Consider the following 17,447-nt stretch of genomic DNA (forward strand, 5'->3'; position numbering starts at 1 on the left):
AGTCTGTTCATCACTCTTCTGTCTAAGTCACACCTTGCAAATCTCTGTAGTATTCATTCCCTAACAACAGGTGTTTTCAGTAAAATTTCCAATTTAGGAAAAAATAGTACTGTAGTTGGTAGACTCCTTACTAGGCGTAACAAAGAAAGAATAACTTGACAGGCTAAAAGTCAGAAGTTTCCCTTTCCACCTCCTGTAGGTGGGATTGAAACAGACTACTAAGAGAGGAAGCGATGTGGGAGGAAGTTTGTGCTGTCTACCCATAACACAGGCTCTAATTATTCTGCGATTCAAGATTCAGAGTTAGCAAGAGATTTTTCACCTACATGAAAGAGCTTGTTTCTTACTTCACTAACATCTGTTTTACACAACTGTAATGGCTGACAACTTTGGAGCATTTAATGTTTTATACCATATTAAATGCAAGAGGAGATAGAGATAATTTCAAGATCAAGCCCTGAATGTTCATTATGCTCCTTCAGTTCTACAACTCCTCCAACTTTTAATGATGTAAAGCAAGAATCTCTCCTGCAGTGAAGAAGCAATAAATTTTAGGGATTAAAAATGGGTAGGAACAGTACAGGAAAAGTGTTATTGCTTTTTCCTTCTGTCTTGGAAGAATGATTGACAGAGTATGTTCATGCTAGTGATGAATTCCTAGAAACCACCCTTTCCTGCCTTTTTATTGCAAAGGCAGCAATATCAGATGCATTGAGCTGAAGTCTCTCTTTGGCTATATGTGAGCTGTCAGCAGAAGTCAGAACCTCGTGGCAAAGTAGAACCAAACACATAAAGTCCTATAGTTTTATAAGCATCCTGAAGCCAGCAGAGACAAATTGGATCTAGTAGAGGAATAATGGGATTTGGGTTTTGACTCTAATTTGAGAACAAAATCTGGCCAGAACATAGTCAAAGTCATTGATTTCCTCAGTAGGCTTGAGGTTATTATCTGCTGGCCTGCAGACTAATCGGTCCTTCTCCTACTGCCTGCAGTGAGAGCTGAGGCACTAGTCAAGTCATGGTACTCAGCCTGCAGTTCCCAGAACAGACCTTGCTATTTTCTTCTTTACCATAGCATAGTTTTCTTTACCCTGAGAAAGTCAAAACAAGAGGTAGTCAATGTTCACATGATGTTTTTCACTCACCCTTCTCTTACAATGAAATCTAATTTTAAAGGTGTTTTTAGAACTGAATGTTTAGTTGACATGGACAAAGTTTTGTGCCAGCAATACTTTTATCTCAATCAGCTGTAGAGCAGAAATAATGAAATTATTTATTTAGCTACCCCAAACTTACTCATTCTTTGCCAAAAGTAAGAATATTGACCAGCAAGTTCAAAGAACATTTTTTTAAAAGGACATTTATTCACATACTGAAATAATCTGCGGAAATTCAGTTCTGTTCACTTCCATTCCTCAATTATAACAATATGTTGAAATAATCAAATTAATTAGCAGGTGGAAATTATTTGCCTTGCTCTGGCTAATGGACAGAGGAACTGGTGTGTTAGCTTTGGGACTTGCAACTATGTGGAGTTAAGTACAATTAAAGGATAAGATAAAACTAAGTAATGATAGAGTATTAGGAATAGAATAAAAGAAAATATGTTAGTGTCAGTTTTTCCTGAGGCAAAGCTTTTGGCAAAAACTCAGCAGTAATTAAGATCTTGAGCACAGTGAAAGTCTGAAAAAACACTCTGAAGGATATGTATAGACATATGACACTGTGTAGTGAATTTGGCCCAGTGAACAGGAATATCCCTGCAACCAGAAAGAGAAGTCTGCAGAGGTTATCAGATGTTGGAATTGGTTGGATGTGTCAATTTGCTGAGGAGGAGGATGGCTAGGGTAAATAAAACAAACAATGCAGAAATGAAGACATGCAATCTAATAGCTGGGGGGGTGAGAATCAGGTGCCATGGGCAGAAATGAAAGATGTCATCTTGCCAGCCTGGTCTGGAGAAACAAGTGGCTGCCAAGGTGTCAGTCAGCCCTAAATTCTTATCCTGTCCCCACTGCTGCCTCTCAGTAAGGTTTTGGCCCTTTGTTGCTTTACCTGGTTGTGGTTCAGTTTTCTAGAAGCACAGTAAGGACAGTGCTATTTCCATAAATCTCCCATCAGGGTTTTTTGAGGATTCGTTGATGATGCAGTTCTTTTCATTCACAGCTCTTAAAAGCACTTCACCAAAGAAAACAAATTTTATTTCTCTATATTTTGCACCAGGGAAAAGTGAAACATAGAAAGATGAAATGAATTGTCCAGCATCTGAGAGTTAATCAGTGGCACTCATACTATCAAAACCAGCTCTTATGACTTTCAGTCAGGGAACCGCTCAGTCCCATAGAGTTAATTAACTAAAGCTGTTTTGCTTTAATTGGTCAGATGCATATCACTGCAATGAATGTGGAGAAAAACCTAAGGGAAAAGGATTTCTACAGTGTTCTGCTCTATAAAATGCTGTGTATGTGCTAAATGGGATGCGGTACTGCTTAGCTGCTAAAATGATGGGCATTTAATATATGTTAAGATACACCAGTATGCCAGAACTGAGAGGCACACTGACTGTGCTCAGCTTGAAGGAATCCTGTCTCACTAGTGAGGAATGTATGTGCAAAAGACAAAGTTTGCTACATTCTCTACTAGGAATTTTTCATGGAAGTCGTACTCATAATGAAAGAGTGAAAGCAGAAGTTCTTCCGTCCCCATTGATATTTACATCTCTTCTGATCATTGTCCAGGACACCAGTCCCATTCCCACTTCCATCCCAGCTGTGGTCTTCCACTTGCAGGAACTGCAGGTGGTGCAAAGGGGACTATGATGGGGTGCAACGGCCCCATGAAAATTCAAAGGTGTGGGAGATAGTGGCAAGTGTTCTCTGATGGGCCTCCTGATTTCACTGAGCTGAAATGGTGTCAGAACCTGAAGTTTGGCTCTGGATACACCAGTGCCATCATAATGAGAACTGTTTGTCTGCCTCCCCCATCTGACCTTCCCTTGTATTTGTTGTCTCAGGGCCATTGCTGAAGCTATCAGCAGGTTTTTATCTCTTTCGGTGGGTTCAGGATGCATGTTTCTGATACTGATCTAATGAACAAGGTCCTGGATCAGCACTCTGCTCCACACAGCTTCCCAAAGTGAGAAGGAGAAGCTGGAGGGAAGGGAGTGATAGCTTGTGCAAACACCTCAAAGAGGCAGCTTGGTCAATATCAACTTGCAAAGACAATGACTGCCCCTAGCATTGGCACCAAATCAATAACCTGAGGCTGCTCAGAGGTGACATGTTATATTATCTTTTATACATCATTGGCAAAATGGAATGATTATCTCTTTAATGGAGCATTCACTTAACTCTTAGTGGTATCTCAGAACTTCCTTTTTTGCCTTGACCTGTGTTCATATTGACAAAGATCCTACAACAGGGGCCTGTGCTGGAGATACATGTCACACCATTGCTTTACTGATCTATGTGTGCTCCTGATGAGCTCTTTCTTTCTCTCTGACTTGTCCTTGCACTGTTTTTAGTAATAATACTTTCAAGATAATGACATCGTTTCACCTGGAACAGAACCAGAATTCCTCTTTTTTCTAAGAAGAGTGAGAGGAAAGCTTGGTTTGCTTTTTCATTTTTTTTATTTGCTTTTCTTGGTTTTTTCCTTGCTTTGTATTTTTTCCCTTTTCTGATTTACGTTGGTTATTTATTCTAACTTTTCTTTCCTGTTCCTTTCTCCTTAACTGTCCTATTCATCTTTGTGCCCTTCAAACCTATGCTACCCTGGATGGAGAAAATGGAAACTGTTGGTAATGTTATGAAGCCACATTATGGCCAACAGGTGCCACAGAGAGAACAGATTGTTATCTACGTCTTCTGTTCATATACACAGGTTATAAGAGCAGGCCCTTTTAAAATGGAAATTAAAATTTTTCTGAAAACTGCAAGTCATTTTTTTAAACTACTGTCACATAATAAGGTCCCTTGGCTGGCGCATGTACCCATGGTTCATGCTGCTTCAATACAGCAAACCGGATATACATGAGCACTAATGGGATGCACCCATGAGTACTGAAGGATCTGGTTTAGTGTCAGTGCGAGGCCATTAACTTTGAACAATCATGGCACTTGGGAAAGATACCTGAGAACTGGAGGAAAGCAAATATCACTCCTATCTTCAAAACAGGCAAGAAGAAAGACACAGGGAACTACAGGCCAGTCAGCCTCACCTTAATCCCTGGGAAGGTGATAGAGTAACTAATCCTGGGAATCATTTCCAGGAAGATGTGATGGACAAGAAGGTGATTGGGAGTCATCAGCATGGATTCACAAAGTCATGCTTGACAAACCTGATAACCTTTTATGATGAAATAACTAGGTTGGTAGAAAAGGTGAGAGCAATAAATGACTTCACTAAGGCTTTTGACACCGTCTTATAAGATCCTTGTAGAGAAGCTGATGAAGTGTTCACTGGATGAGCAGTGAGGTAGATTTAAAACTAGCCAAATGGCTGAGCCAGGAAGGTTGTCATGATCAGTGGTGTGAAGTCTAGTTGGAGACCAGTAAGTAATAGTATACCCCAAGAGTCAATACTGGTCCACAATCTATTTAACATCGATCCCTTTTAATTTCATTAATGACCTGTTATGATGGTGCTGATGACACAAAATTGTAAGGAGTGGCTGATAGACCAGTGTCATGCTGTCATTCAGAGGGCCCTCAACAGGCTGGAGAAATGGGCTGAGAAACCCCATGGTATTCAACAAAAGGAAATCCCAAGTCCTGCCTCTGAGGAGGAATAACCCCATGCACCAGAGATGCTGGGGCCACCTGGCTAGAAAGCAGCTTTGCAGAAAAGGACCTGGGGGTCCTGGTGGACACAAGATTGAACATGAGCCAGCAATGCACCCTTGCCATAGAGAAGGCTAATTGTATCCTGGGCTGCATTAGGACCAGTGTTACCAGAAGGTCAAGGAAGGTGATGCTTCCCCTCTACTCAGCACTGGTGAGGCTGCACCTGAAGTACTGTGTCCAGTTATGGCTCCTCAGTACAAAAGAGACATGGGCATGCTGGAGGGAGTCCAGAAAAGAGCCACTAAGATGATTAAGGAACTGGAACACCTCACATATGAGGAAGGGCTAAGAGACCTATGACTATTCAGTCTGGAGAAGAGAAATCTCAGGGGGAACTTATCAATGTGTACAAATATCTGAAGGAAGGGTGTAAGAAGACAGAGTCAGGCTTTTTTCAGTGGTGTCCAGTGCCAGGACAAGAGGTACCATCTGAAGGTACCTAGGAGGTTCCATCAGGAAATACTTTTTTACTGTGATGGTGACTGAGCACTAGCACAGGTGGCCCAGAGAGGTGGTGGAATCTCCATTCTTGGAGATACTCCAAAGCCATCTAGACATAGTCCTGGGAAACCGGGTCTAGGTGGCCCTGCTTGAGCAAGGGGGTTGGACAACATGACCTCCAGACGTTCCTTATAACCTCAACCATTCTGTGATTCTGTAATCCTGAGTGCCACTCAGGTGGGCACTTCCTCTGACACTGAGCTAATCACTGCAGAAAAGATATTTCTAACTGTTCCTCTAGAATAGTACAATACAATTTACGAAGGCTAGAGTCAAGTGAATTTGGGTATGCTTAGACAGTTTTTAATGCAGCAACTTTCCTATTCTTTCATCCTTTTCTGTAGTATAAAGCACCCTTAAACACACACCAATGACAGTAAATGTGTATTGTACCCATGACTTTTAGCCAAGACCAGAAGTTTGTTACAAAATGCAAAACTGAAAATCACTTCTTATTTGAAGGAAAAACAAGCAGGAAGAGTAACCAATGTCCAACAGAGAAAGAAATGGAAGAAGAACATGCAAAGCAATGTCTGTCCTTAGATTCAGGGTTAAAGGAGCAAACACTAGGAGACCTGCTCTATCATAGAAATCCTACCTGCTCCTGGGAAAGTTCAGAGTACATTTTTCTCAGTCTAGACTCTCCTTTCAAAAGTGTTTTAGACATCTGAGAGCATCAGACTTAGGATCAGTGGAGTTTAGGCACTGGCATACTTAATTCATTTTTACTAAGGTATTGAACTGAAATATAAAAAATTATCTTTGGGCCTCAGCTTCCCGTTTGTAACTTGGGGTGACAGCACTGCCTTGCCTCATAGGGATAAAGACGTTAGAAAATATTATGGAACCAGGAGCCCACATAAATGGAAAGACTGGAGAGGCTTTGAAGTCATTGTGTGGTCTGCAGCAACAGGGATAATGATTAAGGTGGAGCATTATATAACTGCAACACTTGAATTCAAGTAAGGACAGAGATTGTATCTTTTTTATGAGTAGAGCACCCTACATGATGTGGGACCAAATCTCAGATTTGGCCATTAGGCGTTGGTGTAATATACAAATTCACCACTGTTTCAAAAGATGAATAAATCTGCAAGTGTTTTGTAGAACTTCCTAGGTCATACTGAGCCTGCTGGCTGTTTTGAATTAAACCAATGATACAGCCACTTAAAAATGTGCATGTGAAGTGCAACACTGCCATTAGATTTATGAGAGATTTAGGTCTGTTTTATTTTGTGGTATTTCATACTAAGAGTGATAAAAACAACTGTACAAATTAAGAATTACTGTAGCACTATAGTCTCCCTAGCTTATAAATTCAGCACTGGAAAAAAAAAAAGTATTTTATATATTTCTGAAAGCTTATTTTTTCCATATATATTTTATGTAGCAGGCAGTCTAAGCATTAAAATATGAATAAATTACTTCACATCTCCAGTCTATTTAAACAATAGTGCTGTGGATTTGATTACTTAAACAATATAATAATGGTTTACATTTACACAGACTTTTATTACAGACTGGCTGAACAGAGATCACTCCACCAACCACTGCTATCCTGTCACCTCTGTTAAATATTAGCTGCAGTTTTGCAGTCAGGTGATAGTGCAATTCCATTTTATGAGCAAAAAATAACTTCAACGTTTGCACTTATGGATACTTTAACCTAGGTAGGAAGTAATTAAATGAGCCTGAATTCCCACAGCATAGTGGGATAAATATACCCATATACTCTTCCAGTCAACTGCATTTCAATAAGAAAAGGCTTTATGACCAAGGTGCTGCAAACTTCAGAAATATCTAAGTTGTGTAAGGACGTTCTCTCAAACAGCAGTGCCACACTGAATACCAGGGACTGAATACCATCAGTAAGGATGCCACTATCTAGATCGCTAATGCTTCTTGCAACGCAAGCCTTTTGTGTGGAGATCCACCAGATAAAGTCTGAAAGCAGAGGAAGCCATGCCCTTTTGTTGTTCTCAAGAGCCTGATGCTGTAGTAAAACATGATTGTGTTATTTTCTCTCTGAGGAAAGTTAGAAATACATAGTTCTGGTCATTTTAGAAAAGGCAGAGGATTAATGTATTCTGAAAGGTCTGAACATCTGTCCTTACTCATGACTTGGACAGTGGGTTCACACAAATGAAGACTTGCATGTAAATGCCTGGCACTCTTCTAGCGCTTTTTCAGTTCCACCTTTGTCTTCAACCTCGTTAGGTACTGACCTTCCTCCATGGCTCACAGCTGGTGCAAAAAACCTTCTTCAGCCTCAACATGTCAGCTGAACTATCCCAGTTGCATTGTATCCAGGATACAAACCTTGATTTGGTCAAAGCATTTATATATTTAAACACTGAATAAAACAACCATTGGGAGGAAGGACATCACATGAAGACATTAATCATCATGTATTAATCATTTGTATTTGACAGGTTGAGACAGCAACTGTCTGAAAATAAAAACGTGAAGTCACAGTCCCAAAGAGAAGAAAAATTTATATAAGCAGAGCAGGGGAAAGTTTGACATGGACGTTTCATACTTCAGGTTATTTGAGAGTGGTTTGTAGCAGTAGTGTGCATTGACTTCTAGAGGACCCTCAGCAAGTGCAGGCTTGCTGAAAGACATCAGACATAATGAAGAAGCTGCTTCACAGAAGCATGTATTCTGGGACTGTGGGGTTTTATTTGCATCTGTAGAAAAAATTTTATCTAACCTTTTCTTTTTGTCTCCCTTGCTGGGAGAGGGGGTTTTTTAGGGTTGTTTTTTGTTTCTTTGTTTGTTTGTTTGTGCTTGTTTTTTTCTTCCCCTGCCCCCCTTGAAATATGAGAAATTTTTGAAGAATAAGAAACAAAATGTTGTGAAAATGAGAAAAATTATTGCCAGATAATGAAGTAAAAAATGGAATTATAAAATACGAAATAAATATAATAAAAATATGAAAATATGAAAGAATTAGGGAAAAGTAGATGTACATCTTAATGCTGTCACTAAAGTCATCCTAGACTGTTGTGACAAACGATCATCCACCTGATCCTTCTATAGAAACTCATGAGAAATCCATTGGTCAGAGGCAGTCTAGTTCATGATGAGCAGAGGCAGACCATGCAAATGCTGCCCAGACCAATATTTTCCTGCTTGATAACTGCCACAGAAAGGCAAAATACTAAATGGCCACTTATCCCTACAGGAGATATGTCACTTTATGTGAATATGTGAGACCTATTTGAGGGCGTGTCACAGGGTGTTTGCAATACTGCTGCCCATGCTGCAGTGTCCCAGCAGAGCAGAGAAGGGCACACAGAGCAGGGCAGGACAGCTCCTTTCCCTGACTTGGAGGCATTCCCATTTCTTTCGAAGTTTATCAACTGTCAAATACCATTTAGTGAGGTATGTGGAGAGGTGGTATGCTACAGCTCTACCCCCAAGCTCAGCCTCAGAACCTGAATACAAAGGTGAAGAGCCTGATTCTCATCTCAGCCCCTGTTGTGCTGCTGGGAAGTAACCTCACCACAGCCAGGTGTGTTGCACAGGGTGGAAAGGAAATCAGAATTGTTTTTTCAGCATAAGACAGCACTACTCCCATTTTATCTCTGGTGCTAATTATTTATTTAGCTCATCAAAGGCTCAGCATTTTTATTTGAGGGGAATTCGGGATGAGCAAATGCTTTCACGTAACATCTGCCACATCCACTCTCTCAGCTGGTCTGAACCCAAATGCTGTCCCCACCCATCATTGCAATAACATACTACACATCTGATGCCAAAATGAACTATTGAAATAAGATTTTGATTAAGCTTCAGGTGAGTCAACAATTTAATGTCTAAATGGAAAGTTTTAACATATTCAGATTAATACCATTCCTGAATACGAAGAAGCCAGCACACTGTTGCACAGTTACCACTATATTTCTTATTTCAAATCTAGGACAGATTTATAGCAGTTCATGTGCTGATCTGTGCAGAAAAACTGTTGCCACTTGCTGACTTCTTAACCGTTACAACCTCCCATGTCATTTGTAGTCATGAAAAGTAATAATAGTTAGCACTGATAGTTACCAATGTTAACTGATCAAATGCTTGACTGAAGGCTTGACTCAAAGCCCTCAGAAATGAGCAGCCACCATTAACTCTGATGGGCTTTGGTTCAGCCTGGAAATATTGCATTTTAGGGATTACCATTTTTTTCTAGAGAGGCAGATGGAGAAAGGATGTTAAATAGTTTGCTCAAGGTAATTCAGTAAGCCAGTGGAAGAAATAACATGCCTACAGAATCACAGCTGGGAGTAGTTCTGATTTAGCTTTCAATGTGTTCCTAATAAAGTCTTTCCTCACATTTCAAATCTGATAATTTCCCCTCACAATGTTATGATTTGGGGAGAAAATATAGCATTCTTGGTGTTGTTACTGTTCTTGAATACAGGCTACAAATCTGTTTGACTTGGAAAAGGCATCTTCAATAGCATCAAACTCGGATCAGGGCTTCACTGTAAGTATGCACCTATACAACGGACGTGTTTCATCTCCTTAAAGGAATAGTGAAACCAATAAGGCTTGATTTCCTCCATAGTTTGTATATGTAATGTTCATTTAAACACCCAAGATGCTCCACTTGATGTCTGAGTTTTCATTTCTTCAGGTGGTGTCTGCAACAGGTTCCTAATACTTCTCGTCTCTCCAGCACTGACCCACCGAGTTCCAGGTGGTGTCAGAGATCCACTCTAATCCTTTCCTCTTTTTGGGTCACAACTACTGACATCTAGGTCCTTTTAGGAGACATGGAAAAAGTATTAGTGACCACAGAGCATGGCAACTACTTCTAGCCTTTCTGTATCTGAGAACCTCCTCCCTCCCCTCACTTACCTTTTATTTTAACTGGGACACCAGCAATCCAGGTAATCTCTAGACTACTAAGAAATCTCCTTCAAGAGTGGTGACCCTATAGCAAAAGTAGTGGTGAAAACTACCTGCTTGAAGGAGGGGATGATTTATTTTTATCCACAGGTGTTTTGTGAGAGAGTTATAAATAAAAAGGAAAAGCTTAAAAGCATATTGTATTACTAAAACATACTGAGTTCCTAAAATTTGCCTTGCCAGTTTGAGATCATTCTGCTTAACTTAGCTCCCACTTGCTCACTCACAGGCTACAGGCTGTGGGTATGTGAAACAGGGTGTCTTGACAGCTTCTGCCTCCCCAGTCATCTGACACCCTACCCCATACAGCTCCCCTCTGAAGTCACAGAAAGGCTTTTTACCCATTTCAAGGATGTCTTTGTTTTAGATTTTTGGTAGGAGGGACTTGGAGGAGGACACCTGTTCCTCATGTAGCAGGTTCTTGATACTCCATCTCTCCAGCGCTGACCAGTTGAGTTCATTCTGACTGCGGGCATTGTTTTGGCATTTGTGCAAGAAATTATGTTTAATTTTTTATGTAGAACTATTTTATCTATTAAATACATGAGACAGGACAAGGAGGATGGCAGGGGGAGAATAAGTCAAAGTTACAAACACAGCCAAAATCTAGTGCCTTATTTCACTGCCACAACTGCAGACTCACCTATCTAATTGCTTGTTCTGAATTTCCTATTATACCCTCTTTCTTTCATACCAAGCTTTCTGCTTGTACACGCAGGTTATTTCAGAAAAATTGTACTTTTTTGTACAATGATTGCACTGATTAACCCTAACATATGATAGCAATGATACAGCTTGTTTCCGTAAAGAAAAGACTTAAGAGTCATCATTTGAAAAATATAGAACTGAAAAAGGAACAGTATTGGAAAAATAAAAAAGAATACACTGGACTAAATAAATTATATTATAAAGTTTTCATTAGCTTTGGCTTTTATAAGCCTGGTTATTCTTTGATTTGCCTATAATAGGCAGATTTTCTGAGTAAAATATATGCATTCAGAGTGAGCAAAAACAACTCTTCAGGTGATCCAGTACAAGGTGGATGCAATATTTGTTTCTCATTTAAACTTATTTCGAATCTTTAATTGAGATGTTGATGGTGAGTAGTCTTTGTGTTAATGCTCTGGCCAGGGAAGGATGAAAGAGGAGGATTTCAGACACGCTGAGGAACTTAAAACTTGAAATCAGATTCATACTCTATGTAATTTTTCGAGTGTTGTAGGTTTCCAGTGAAGGCTCTACTACAAGGAAGTCATTTATCCTTTCAGTGTTCTTGAAAAGGCACAGGAGAAATGTAGCTCAAATTTTCAATGGTAAAGAAAGAAAATGTGAGGTAATGGGTGTCTTTGAAAACATGATATGGGTTATTTCATCGTCATAGTACCCTTTTCCCCCAAACATGTCTTGTTTTACAGTCTAATATGAGGGCAGTACAGACATGTACCCTGTAATTCGTAATGATCTGTAATAGGGCCAAGCACAAAGGTAATCCAGTCCTAGGTGAGGATAACAGGCTAGTACTGCAATCTAAAGAAACCTTGAAACTATAATGCCATTGAGAAATTTCTGTGTTTAAAATTAAATGTTCTGATTTTCATAGCAGAGTAAAAGCAGCCCAGCCAGCAGGCTGATCTGCACTATTGCCACAGCCCTGCTGATGTCTCAGAGTCACAGTGTGATCATATTAGGTCCCAGAGTGTTTGACAAGAATTCCACAAAGTAACACTGCCCCCAAAGGAAACAGGAATTGGCTTCAGCCTTTGGCAGTGGGCACTGCAGAGCAGAAGCAAAATCACCCATCTGCCACAGCAACAGAGAGGGATACACTGGTGCTGGGCAAGAGAGAGACACCTAGCCTGGCATCCTTGGATGGGAAAGAGCTCATCCCCTAGAGGCTACAGCCATGCTTTAGGGTGCCTGAAAAATCCCTAAATCCCTGTAGACAATAAGATAAGGCTATTCCATAACTTTCTTCTGTTCAGCTACTCCTGGTTTACAGATTAGTTTATTTGCAGAGATGAACAGTTTGAGACAGCCAGCACTAGGTGTGAATTTGTGCTGAATTTGCCCATCTGTCCTCTCTTCCCTTCCCCTTGCATTGCATTGAATTTGCCTAGGTTTAAATTTTGTAATATATTTATTACCTCATAATTTACTTCAACAAGAAAACAAATAAAGAGCTGTTTGCTCAACCCAAACCATTTTTTTTTAATTACTTATTTTTTTATTTGATCGGCTTGGATTGTGGAATTGGTTCTCATGTAGATACCCCAAGCCATGCTCTGAATTTTTCTCAGAGTGGGGACTGCACAGGCAGTAGCTGCCCGATAGACATATGGGCAGCTGACAGCATCAAGGCACCCCACCAGCAGCTCTGTCGTCTGGCAGATTGCCTCAGAGAGTCAGGCTTGATGAATCAGTCCTTCTGCCGGTGCTGGGAGGGTGGGGGACGCCTGCGCCTCTTCTCCAGAAAGTTGCTGCAGAATGAGAAAGATACATAGCAGTGATCGCTGAGCCTCCCTGCCTGTTGCACTGCAGAGTTGGGATGGCAGCGTCCAAGTGAACTTGAATCTTGCTAATTTGAGTATGTAGAGTCAGAATTTCAGCTTGATTACTCTGGGGCAAGTATGGGTCACTAGCCTGGTGCCCGCTCTTCTCTCTGCTGCATGCAGAGGTTCATCGCGTGGGGAGGAATTTGACAGCACTGCCAAGGCTGGGAAATGGGAGACAGGAGAGAAAATGAAGGTAATCAGCTTGAAACCATCTTGTCTCTCTGTTCCTCTTCCTTTTCATCCCTAAAAGGGAGTCAGATGTTCACGTAAGATGAACAGGCAATAGAACCAAGAGGACTGCTGCTTCTCTCCTCCACCCCTTGATCCTTGCAGCCTCCTCTGGTTGCTGTTTCAGTCAGTGACATGACAGTGCCTTGCTTTCAGAGCAGGCAGAAGAAGGAACAGCCACCACGGAAGGAGTCACCTTCAGAACTTGGCTCCTCCCATCCAGGGCCTCATAGCACCAGGGGTGGCTGCTGGCACAGGGTGCTGGCTGAGCAGAGGGCGGTGACAGCCCCATCTTCTCTGGGTAGTGTCACACAAACTTCCTGCACCCTCAGTGGCACTAGCGATGCTGCAGTCCCCTGATAGAACAACAGTGCAGAAATACCTCTGATAGATGCTTGGCTCTTGGATGATTTGCTTAGGGAGATGAAACACGTTGAGGACACAAGGCTATAGATATGGCTAGTAGTTTAAGTTCTGTTTTCTTTCTCTGGGAGCACTAATGCCTTTTCTGAGGTGAAGGACTGTTTGCAAGGCTAAGGATGAAATAAACACTGGGAGCAGGATTCACGCCCGTGAAGTGTTAACAAAAGCCTGAGGGACTGAAACAGTCCCATTTCAGGGCTCAGTACTGCACCTTTGTACAACACCAGGTTGGAGTGCGATGAAGAGGTGGTGAGACCTTGTGCTATACAAACTCTGCCTAATGGAAGCATATGAGGTTTTAGCTGTTTGAGGTTTTTTCCCCACTAAAACATAATATTATTGTTTGTTTCACCTTTTCTCTTTGTTTTCCCCATACGGGCTCTCTCATGGTAGATAATTATATTGGCTGTGGTTTAATTAGTTTAATTATGGCAGAGCTGGAGTATTTTTCAGAGTAAATGCTTTTATTTACTTGTTCTTAAGCAGCTTCCATTTGGGTTTTCTCCTAGAATTTTCTTTGTATTTCATTGTGTGGTAGCACAGGTGTTTATAACTGGTTTCACTGGGGTTTATTGAATATGCTGGTTATCCAAGTAGAGTGAAAGGAATAGCACTTTGGAGGGCAGAGGTAGCATACTCCTGGGAGTAGCACACTGCCATAAAACTTTGTACAAAATTTAATTGGTATTTTGCTTTTAGAGTAGAAAACGATAATGATATAGCTTTACTCCAGAAGAAGTGATTTTAACCTTCATATTAACACCTTTAAAGGACACACTTTATCTAGCAAGTATAAGGCTTTCTGAATTTGTCCTTTGCATCTCCAAACAAAAAAATAATTCCTTTTTCTTTAGCAGGCTTAGTTTGTCAGTATAGAAATCTTGCTCCTGTTGCTAGCTGTGCTGTAGGCAAAGATTTAGGTGCTCACTGAGATGCTGAACTAGAAGTTACAGGAGAATGGAATCAAAGCTGTCCGGTCGTTCTTGAAAAACCCAAAGAAGACAAGGACTAGCACAGAGAAGCAGGCAAGGAGAACCGCTCCTTGGCCTGATTAACCCACATAGTAGTAAGGTTGATGTTGCTGCAACGTGGAATTGTAACGTGTGATTAGGCCAGTGGTGCCTCACTCCGGCAAAGTCCTACAGTTTTCTGTCCAAATCCTTTTGGTGGCGATGGCCAGTCACACTCCTCCATTCCTTGCTATTTCATAGATGTTCATTTAGGGTTGCTAGATGTATTGAAGGCAGTGTTGAGCAAAGTCTTAGTAAGACTTTTTGCTATCTCACTGCTTTCATTGTGTGCGTGTGGGGGGGTGTGCTGTAGACAATTTTATTCTTTTTTTTTCTTGGCACCCCTTGGTTGTAGCTAGTCACAGTAACAAGGCCAGGGCTTTGATGAAACATTTGGGAACCTGAAATTACTATGAACTTACTCAGGATCACGCTCTAGCTCAAAGTAGCCAAGCTGTGTGACCTTACAGCTGCATGGTGCTGAGAAGCTTCCAGCTTTGCTAGTCATGGGGACCACCTGACAGTTTTCTGGTCCCCATAACTCCCCAGTTAAGATTGGATTAACATGCTTGCCGAGCTTCATGTCCATCAGTTAGTGAAACTGTATATGTCTGCACTAGATTAAAACCTGTTTTTTACCCCTCTTTACATGATTTCAGTCCAGAAACTTTCCAAGTTTTTAGCGTAGCAAAGGGAGTCCAGGAAAAGCCGTACAAACAGAGGACATGATCTGCAAGTGTTTTCCTGGCTTCTGCCATTTTCCTCTCTTCTGCATAACCGTGGTTAAGCTCGTTGATTTTTACTAGTTTCCAAATATTGGCAAAATTTTGAAACTAGTGCCTCAGTTTACCCAAAGCAAACCATAATCTGCTGTATAATGGGACAGAACCACAAAGTAATTGATTGTTCCTTACATTGAACAAGGAGCAGATTAAAAAACTAATTAAAGAAAAAAAAAAAGATCCACACTAGTTGGTTTCATAGTCATTGCAGCAGCATGCAACATCTGTTTAGCACACCCTTCAACCACCTGCCTCTGCAATGGCTATGAAGAAGCATACCATATATCAACTCAGTTTTATTTCCTAGCCCTGTTTAAAATGGAACAAACCCTGGAATATCTTTCCCATGGGAATTTCCAATATTGCAACATCTGTTTCTGTCAAGAATCAGGCTGAAAATTCTCCATAACCGTTGCTTTGTTTGTTTATGCAAAGAAAACTTTTAAAGTGTTTCATTTGGAAATGCGGAAATGTTGCTATCAATCTCTTTGTGGATGTTACAGCTTTGGGAGTGACAGCCTCATTCCCACCATACATCATGCCCCTCGGCGAGTTATTCTCCTCTTGGAAGGAAAGCTCCCTAAATTCATTGCATTCACTTTGCTCTCTCTCCCCTCACCACAGAGGTCTTCCCTCCCTACATATTGTCCCTGCTTTCTGCCCCTGCAGTGGCGAAGGGACCATCAGGGTGTACAAGGAGAAGAGGCTGCTGTCTGTGGGGGAGTGGGAAAGCAGCGGAGGATGTGGTGGAGGAGCAGAGCAAGGGCTGGAAGCAGAGCAGACCTCCCAGATGACAGGGAGAGGAAGAACATTGTAGCTCCCCACAGCTATAGCTTTCCTTTTCATTCTCCTGACAAGAGAACTAAAAAATGGATCTAACAGAAACCCCTATTTTAACACTAAAAATGTGTTTTGTTTGAGGTATCAGATCAGCTTTGCCATCAGAATATCAAGGTTTTGCTGGATGCATCTAGTGTTAGTGCATGTAAGAGCTTTGAACACATGGTCTGAGATACATCCAACTAATGCAAAATACTTGTGCACTTTACACAGGCTCCCTCGGGGAGGGGATGATTTGGCGTGAGTAATGAATCCCTCTGCCAGACAGAAACTGAATGTCTCTGCCTTATGCAGCCACAGCTGCAGGAGCTGAAAACCTCCGGCTGAAGTTCGTGTCCTGGGAGCCATCACATTTTTCAGTTGTTCTCCAACACCAGCAATAGAAACCACACTTGTCCCATCCCAGCTGCACCCTCCCTGCTAAGGTTTGCACTTGGGTGAAACAATAAGCCCCTCTTATATTTTCATCTGTTTTGCTCAATTATGAGCACATGATGCTCTGTCTTTTTCCTTTGCAGTGACAGCACAACTTACCAGGTGACACACATTGCTGTTTATCTGCAGTGCTGTCTCTTACGTGTTGTTTTAATGACAGTTCAAAAAGGCAGAGAATTGCACAACATTTAGCTAAAGGCAGAGAAATTAAGATGGAAGATACAATATGAAAAGGGTGACATATGTGAACACGTAAAAAGGTACATGAAGGAAGAGGGATCAATTGGGAGGAAAAAAATTCTTTATTCTTCCCCCCCCTTTCCATTTCCAAATATGAATTATGAATTACATGTAACTTTGCTTAATGCAATCCTTATTTCTTTTAATTTTGTTCTACAAATCAAGAACTGAGTAGAGCTAAGTGACAACAGACTGCTTGTCGGGACTAAATCCTCTTTTTCCACTTGAGATGTCTTCAGCTTTATTTTCTATTCAGAATTATCAAACTGGAGGTTTTGTGACACTTTTTGCTAACTAGTGTCATTATGAGAGCTATGACTTTCAACTTCTCTGTGCAGACATTTTTTTGTTTAAATGTTTCTGCTAGATAAATAATTTGGGACTGTGTTTTATGCTTTGACTGCTCTCTTCTCACTACTATTTTGAGATACCTTTTATGCTAACCATTATCTTACTGAGCACAGGTAGATGAATATATACTTAGGACACAGTTTCATCAGTCAACATAGGATGTTCCTGATACATGTATTTATCATATACATAATGGCAACTACACTTGAGATAATCACAGGTGGAAGCAACCTGCTGTGAGGACTCAAAGATAAGAAATACAATGCTTCCAAGGATGGGTTAACACACATGGTTCTCTAAAAATTCAGTATTTTCCTTACTCTAGCATAG

The 17,447-nt window shown here is 40.9% G+C and overlaps 1 protein-coding gene across 6 annotated transcripts in view; it reads left to right on the forward strand.

The window, feature by feature from the left end:
* LRFN2 (leucine rich repeat and fibronectin type III domain containing 2) overlaps positions 1-17,447 on the forward strand; it is a 160,860-nt gene that overhangs the window by 121,187 nt on the left and 22,226 nt on the right. The gene's annotated exons all lie outside the window — the stretch shown is intronic.

Source organism: Strix aluco, chromosome 3, assembly GCF_031877795.1.
Source record: "Strix aluco isolate bStrAlu1 chromosome 3, bStrAlu1.hap1, whole genome shotgun sequence".
Classification (NCBI taxonomy): Eukaryota; Metazoa; Chordata; class Aves; order Strigiformes; family Strigidae; genus Strix; species Strix aluco.